At 42.7% G+C, this 7,383-nt stretch overlaps 1 long non-coding RNA gene across 1 annotated transcript in view; it reads right to left on the minus strand.

The window, feature by feature from the left end:
* Positions 1–489: 489 nt before the first annotated feature.
* Positions 490–7,383, minus strand: part of LOC109512493 (uncharacterized) — a 30,199-nt gene continuing 23,305 nt past the window's right edge. Inside the window, exons 3-4 of the long non-coding RNA XR_002167544.1 lie at positions 3,430–3,501; positions 490–613 (exon numbers count right to left, since the gene is read on the minus strand). This is a non-coding gene — a long non-coding RNA (uncharacterized LOC109512493). The remainder of the gene's footprint in view (positions 614–3,429; positions 3,502–7,383) is intronic.

Raw genomic sequence — 7,383 nt, forward strand, 5'->3', positions numbered from 1 at the left:
TTACCTCACTGAAATTAGCTGTTTGGAAGCGCAGCCGTTGACTGCCTCATCCTGTATACTGCCAGGGCAATGGTGAGTAAGGCTTTTGTTACCATGAAGACTGATGATGGACAACAAGCAAAGCCCAGAGTGAGAGAGACAACAAAAGTATTTTCTCTTCCTACACTTTTCAATTCGGCATATATGCATATCCTATTCACAAAACTCCGCGTACAAATAGCGACAGTATTGGGGTTGTGCATTCTGAAGCACATCTGCATGTTAAAATGCCACAAAGAACCATCAGTTTATGCCAATCAATCGGTTTGTCAGCATGTACAGTAACTGCTGTAACCTCGTGTACATTGTGCTTTTGACCTTGCACTATCCTTATGCCAGGATGCGACTCCAAAAATAACCGGTGCCAAACATTGATTACCGCTAGCACACAGCGCGGCACAATGCCGAGCAGAAAGACATATTGGCAGCGCAGTTAACACTTACCTTCCTGTCTCGCGCTCATTGTATCACTCTCTCTGGTCATACGCCTTTCATTACACCCACAGAAGAATATAGGCTGATCAGCTGTTGGAAATTTGTTTTTTTCTCTCCATCCTGCCACAAGCAATTAAACCTGTGAATGTGAACAAAAGATGTTAATGGATCCGATGAGTAATTTACCAACAATCGATTGACTTTTAATCATGAGTAAGAGAAACAGTTGTTCCAGCTTGACCCTTGAACAGATCGTTTCTACTTGTGTTAAATTGTTTCTTTAATTCTGGGGGAATAAATGTGAACCAACATCCTGGTATACAAACCTCAGTGGTCCCACTAGATAATCCTATTAAAAATTGAAGTGAAATATTGTTCCGTAATAGACTAAAATATTGCATAACAGCAAGGAGGTCAAGATAACATGCACAAAAAAACGTGTCAAAAAACGTTTGACACCCCTGTTGTCGTTCTTGTTACAGGGCTGCTCAAAAAGGTACATAAGAATAAACAGCTGGAGTTGTGTTTGGTGTTGGAGCATTTTATTTGACAAGAGTCCCGACAACCAAACCACTTCCCGCCCGTCAGTGAATGGTTGCCGGTCTGCAAAAGGTATGCACTTGTATGAACCAGTACGTGGCGGAAAAAGGTTTAGGAATCACTGATATAGATCAGAAGTGTTAGCTTGGTTTGGTGTTGAAAACAAGTCCCGTTCCCACAAGCGCCATTTTGTGTCATGTGGCATGACGAGGAGATGACATTACATGCGTGTTCTTTGTTTTTCCTTTTTAACAAATAGCCCTTCTGCCTATTTTAAAAATCAAACATAAACCTTGAGCACAAACGTTTGCCCACCCCTGACTTAGTGTGATAAATGAGAACCCGTACAAATTAACATTATCTGCTTTTAACTTGATTTATTGTTGACTCTTTTTTTTTTTTGGACCAAAAAAAAAAATCTCTGTTCTCATCCTCAGAATATTTAATCTCCTGATGGCAGTCATTCCAAGGTCCCCTCCAATGTTTATACTGGCATCCCCTTTAATTTTCGGAAGGCAGGCAAAGGACTTAATGGGAAGTGACTATCTAGCTAGCATTCTTTTTTCCCCAGAGGGCACGTCAAAGCGAGGGGTGGCTCATGTAGTGCTAGCCAATCGGTCTGTAAGTCAGGAACGTCACATTTATTTCCACATCTGGGTGAGAGACTTCACAAGCACCGGGATAGGCCAGGCTACTTAAATTGAGGCTCCCCGACTGGCTAGCTGGCGCCGCAGTTAACGCGAAAGGCAACACCCGTAATGCCATGTTAGCACTACCCGCAGAAATGTCTGTGATTCTAACACTTTTAATTATTTTTCCACCTCGCTAAACTAATGCTTATTGTCTGACTTAAATACCGAAAACAAAACAAAACAAAAAAAAAAACATTCAACTACCGGTAGCTGTGTGCTCAACCAAATGTCAGTGCCGCGAAAGCAAAAGCAAAAGGATTTTGCCATCACAATCTCTCTCGCTCTGCTTCCTCCACCCGACTCCTTCATCCAATCAAAAATCTAACGGCACCAGAGTTAGATTATGGATAGACAGTCAGCGGGAGTGGAACAATAAAATGGCATCAAATTTGTGTTTCAACTGCTTTAGTAGGATCCACTAATAGTTTTGACAAATTAGGACTAAACACAGCTAAAAAAAAAAAAACAGTGGCATCTGTTATATCACATCAGCGGAAAATCGCTATACCTATCTATGACTACAAATTCTTGTTGTCACCAAAGACAAAAAAAAAAAATACACTCAAAACAACATTGTCCTAGGCAGATAGATGCTGTTTAACACCATGGGAGCCGTTTAACTGTAATGATGCGAATCTCAACAGAGGCAGAATGGAGAGACATTGTCTGGATGGGAAAAAGCCCTGAAGAAATCATGGAAATGGGGGGAAAAAAAAAACCAAACAGATGTGGAACAATTTTCTCTCATTGTGCCCTGTCCTTATGTTCAACTTTTTTAAAAAACAGTTCCTTCGTGTCTTAATAAATGCTTTTGTCCAAATACCCCAATCATTATACAGTTACCGTACTAATTATTTGTCATTATAATTATAATGCACGGCAGTTGAGAAGGAGAAATTTGGTGTGGAAAGCAGTTATGTAAATTAGCCTCACTCTTATGTAATAGTCAAGCTGAAGTGGAGACCAGGCTAGCACAAAGACACCTTTTCAGATAAGGAATGTGCAGATAACAAAAGACTTTCTTGGTTGTTTAATTTAAACACTTGATTGGTGGCTACACACTGCGGAGACACGACTACTTATACACAAGCCATTAAAAAGTCATTTTTGTGTAAAATGTCTCTTTTAGCCTAAACGTGATGCGCATTTCAGATGCTTTATATTCACTTTCACTTGGCTGCAGGGACCCATTTTAAACACTGACTCATATGTTGACAAGAATGGACCCCAAAGCATTTATTGTAATTACCAAGAGTAAATTTCAAAAATTTGCTTTGCAGACTATTTTGGGCTGTTCTACTTTATCTTTTAGTTGGCTCTGAGGATTGTTGTGTGCAGCTAAAAAAGAAAAAAAACACGGTCTTGTATGTTTTACCGTTGTGTGCTTTCAAGTAGAATACTGTACTTTGGAATTTTACAAGTTGTGGTAAAAGTAAATAAATGTAAACTTAGGGTAACACATGGCAAGACACAGGAAGTAATATGACACTGTAACAACCATCCCTCCATTTTATAATGAGGGGTACACGTTCCCTTTTAAAAACTCAATTTGTGCTAAAGATGAACATCAAAGAATATAGGAACGGAAAATGAAAACCTATTTTGAAACAATCTCCCACTGGGACATACAAGGAGAGGGAAGGACAACCCGCATCAGATGATGAAGCTAACACATTGCAGGTTTCACATCATGTAAGAACAAAGAGATGAGGTCACTCCATACCACTGAGCAGCAACATGCTCCCTCTTTTCTCACTTTCAAAGTCCTTCTTGGGGAGATTTAGAGGAGGGAGACCTGTGGATGAAGAGGAGAGTGAAGCAAATGCAACTGATCATTACCAGTAGAAATGCTTGAAATGACATTTAGTAAAACTTTGAAAAGGTTGTTCAATAATGCGCAACGGTTGTGTCCTTTTAAGCAAGACGTTTGTATGAATAGATACACCACCAAATTTCGTGGTACTTTATGACCAGAAGATCTCACTAATATATCTGATCATCCCCTGCCTTTACAATGAATGGCACTGGGGGTGCGCTATTTAACGGCCATCGTCAAGCCGTCCTCCTTGCATCCCCTGCGCAATCTCCTGCCGTTCCGAGGCATCGGTCTTGGAGACAAGTGAGCGGTTAGCTTCATGCATTATACTAATTGGCCATGTGTTCATGTACCGCCTGTGTCGACTTGTGTACAGAAACAAGTCACGGAGGCTCATTAGAGTGGATAAAGTACCCAAAGGGTCCGCGCAGGCTAATGTATGTATTTTATTTAAAAGCGCATGTAGATCAAAATAGTCTCATCCAAACTACAGCACTCTGACTCATTAAACAAAGCGCTCTGTGGTTCTCTTAATCATTCTGAAGATGTTTTCTCACTTAGCGTATGTTAATTCAGTCACCCGGCGTCAGACTTTACCTCCTTAAGCCAACAAATCCTGACAGCAAAATCTGTGTGTATTAAAATAAGAACATACATTAGAACGCTGCTTTAAAGAAAGCTAAGTTAAGCTTCCGGGAAAGCACCGATGTGTGCTTTTCTCAGGATGGTGCTCCCTATATTTTCGTCGTTAACATAACAATGTGGCAATTGTTACTTGGCGCTATCGTTGACAACCAGAAGAGCATTCGCACTCACGCTCACTCCACTGGGTGTCTTATGCACCCAAATTCAAATGCTGTATGCACACCCTGGAAAACAGTCAGCAAAAGTCTATTATTTTTAGATTTTGTTGGAGGGTCAAGTAACGCTACAGTGCATCTACTGGAATGGATGTAGGTCAATGCATTGTCCTCCAAAGGAGGACTATATAGGCATGGGTTTCCTTCTGTGTATGTCCATGTGAAGCAGAGCAAGTGGAGCCCATTCATCATCCCCATGCCTTGTTCAGATCATGAATATAACCCTGACTACACCCCCGGGAAATGCTGCAACGGGGTAGAGTGTGCACCTCTAACATTCGCAAAACTCTCAGAGGCCACACATGGAGCTAGCACACAAAGTGTCTCAGCCAGTAGCACCAAATTATAGCAATACAGTGTTACTTTTAGTTCAAGGGGAAGTCAAGACAAAACGTTTCTATACAGTAGTATGTCCGATGCACCTGCACTACTTTGTGGAATATGAGCAGCAAAATCCACTTGTTTTTAGTCATCTCACGGAGGCGGCCATTTTGCCACTCTCTGTCAACTGAAATGACATCACTGTCGCTCAGGCAAGAGGTAACGACAAATTCCGTTTTCTGAAGCTGAGCTTGGTACGGGTGTCTTGCTCAAGGACACCGCAGCTGTGTAGCCGGGGATCGATCAATCTATGGCCCTCAAACCGATTGCCACTTGATTGTCACTTTGGGAACTGTAATAATGGAGGACATGCCGCCCTCCATTATTACATGCATGTAGGGACAACCAACTGATAGACGGAGGTGTTGAATGTGTGTTAACACCACCGCAAGCTGAAAAAGTGCAGTCCCTTAGAGCTGCCCTGGGATGTTGTTTGGGCCAGGAGTCTGGAGTGGGTTAATCCCGTGCAGGGATCGCCTCACATCAGCCTAAATAACTGCGAGGTGCATCTCATCTGTCGTAGCAGAGCTTCTTCTATAGCTGTCAGAGGTGAGATAAACATCAAAGAGGTTTTTTAGTTCAGTGGGGAGTGCTTGTCCCTTGGAGCGGTGCGCACCTCTGGTAGTGAAATTTATGATGCACTTGATGGTCCTCCACATTCTTCAAGGATCATCTGTGGTGAAATGACAGTTGGCTGTTTGAGCATATGTGTTCGCGACGGCTGCAGTAAGCTACCTCGTGGCTCTTCTGAGAACAGCTGCATCGCTTTACCTGGATCCGGCATCCGTGGGTTTCTGAAGAGATTTTACTCCTGCATCCAGTTAGGGGTTCTGATTGGGGTGGGCGACAGTCTTGGTGTTGGTGACACCCAATATACACTTGGAGGAAACCTGAAGAAAGATGATCCATATTCCTCCAGGTTACCCTCTCCCGCTTTCATATGCAGCTTTGGATAAACAGTGAGCTTGAGTGGTATCCAATCTCGTGCCACTCAAGCCCATGATGTTTTCGACACTTCCAAAGTATAAAGGGCCCACTACATAGTCTTTCAGTGACCAACGTTGACATGAAACTCACAAATCAGCAAAATAATCCGTGAAGCTGCATTCACCAGCAGTCTGAATTTCTAAATGAAAAGGGTTAGCAATCAGACGACTTTGGCTTTGCATGATTTTGCCTCATCCAAAGGTATCTCTGCTCTGCATGTCTCTTTCTCACCTCACAGGCGCACAAAGAATATGAGACCGGCAGAGCAAAATCACTTCAAGTGTATCTTATCTAACCCACACAATGTTGTTTCAGTTGACTTTCCCAACGGCTGCGGATGAACAGCTCTCTGTGTGGGCAAAATTACACACGGCATCAGGGCAAAGTCACGCACAATGAAAATGAAATGAGTGATCCCTTTTCCCAACGAAGAGTTTTTCACAAACACAATCTCTTGCCTCTCATTTGACAGTTGGGTGGTGCCACTTGGCCTTATCTTGGGAGTCAGAAAGGTGCACAGTTAGTTGAACCGCGGATGAAGGAATCACAAATCCAACCCAACCTTGGTGTTCCTATTCTTTCCCTGACCCAGTTCTTCCTCTGAGCTCCAACTCCCAGTAAGGACCTCCACGGCATAATGAGGGAAGGTCCCATCCATACCGTTTTGTTGAAGGTGAAACATGACAAATTGATACCATGCACGGCCTGCTATAAATACCCTACGACAGAAATGCAACCCCCCACCCCCCCCCCACCCCCCAAAAACTCTTGGGATTCATTCCGCTTGGCCTCGTTGGAAAGCCCCAAGTTACTCCCATCTGCTGTCTGTGCCACAGACCAGTAGCAGGCCAGCTAAAAAGCTGTCCAGTTTCATGCATACTGAATAGGTCTGGGGAAATATGTTGACAGCGGAGGAATCTCACAATGGACACTTGGAAAGTGGATACGATACATTGGCTTCGCCGTCATCCATCATTTTGCACACAGAACACAGGTCACTTTTTTTGTGCTTCTGGTTGAAAAGCCAGATATGAATTGAATATCCGACATAAGGATTTCAATTGAAACAAACAGATTGCACGTATTCTGACAATGCGTTCATGACATTGTAAAAATATGACAAGAGATGATCTATACACCAAATTGAATACAAACCCCCCGCCCATCTAAATCAGAACTATCATTAAAATTCTAGAATATTAAATATTGTTGAACGATGAAACGTTACAATTAAGCAGATATGTTCCAAATGAAATAACGACTCGCGATCTAGCAAGGGAACACTGTCAAAGCATTGGGGGCATGATCGCATGTGTGTTGCTGTTTTATTCATCAATTGGATAAATTCACTCAAAGACCCAAAGCTACCTTCCCTTCAACGCAATTCAAAAAAGGCAAAAACACCAGTTGGGCCGCTTAGTGAGATTGTCATCCCATTAGCTGATGTTGCACATCAACAGTAACCACAGCACCTTCAAGATGTCAGCGCTGATCATTTTGAATATTATCATAGCTCAAAAGTGTGGTAAAGCACATTCGCCTGCCAAAAGCAATTTCCCTGGATGTGTTTCTCTTTCGCTCAGTCCCTGTCCCCCCCCCCCCCCCTTTCTTTTTTTTCTCCCGCTTGGTGGAG

Source organism: Hippocampus comes, unplaced genomic scaffold, assembly GCF_001891065.2.
Source record: "Hippocampus comes isolate QL1 unplaced genomic scaffold, H_comes_QL1_v1.1 scaffold57, whole genome shotgun sequence".
Taxonomy (NCBI): Eukaryota; Metazoa; Chordata; class Actinopteri; order Syngnathiformes; family Syngnathidae; genus Hippocampus; species Hippocampus comes.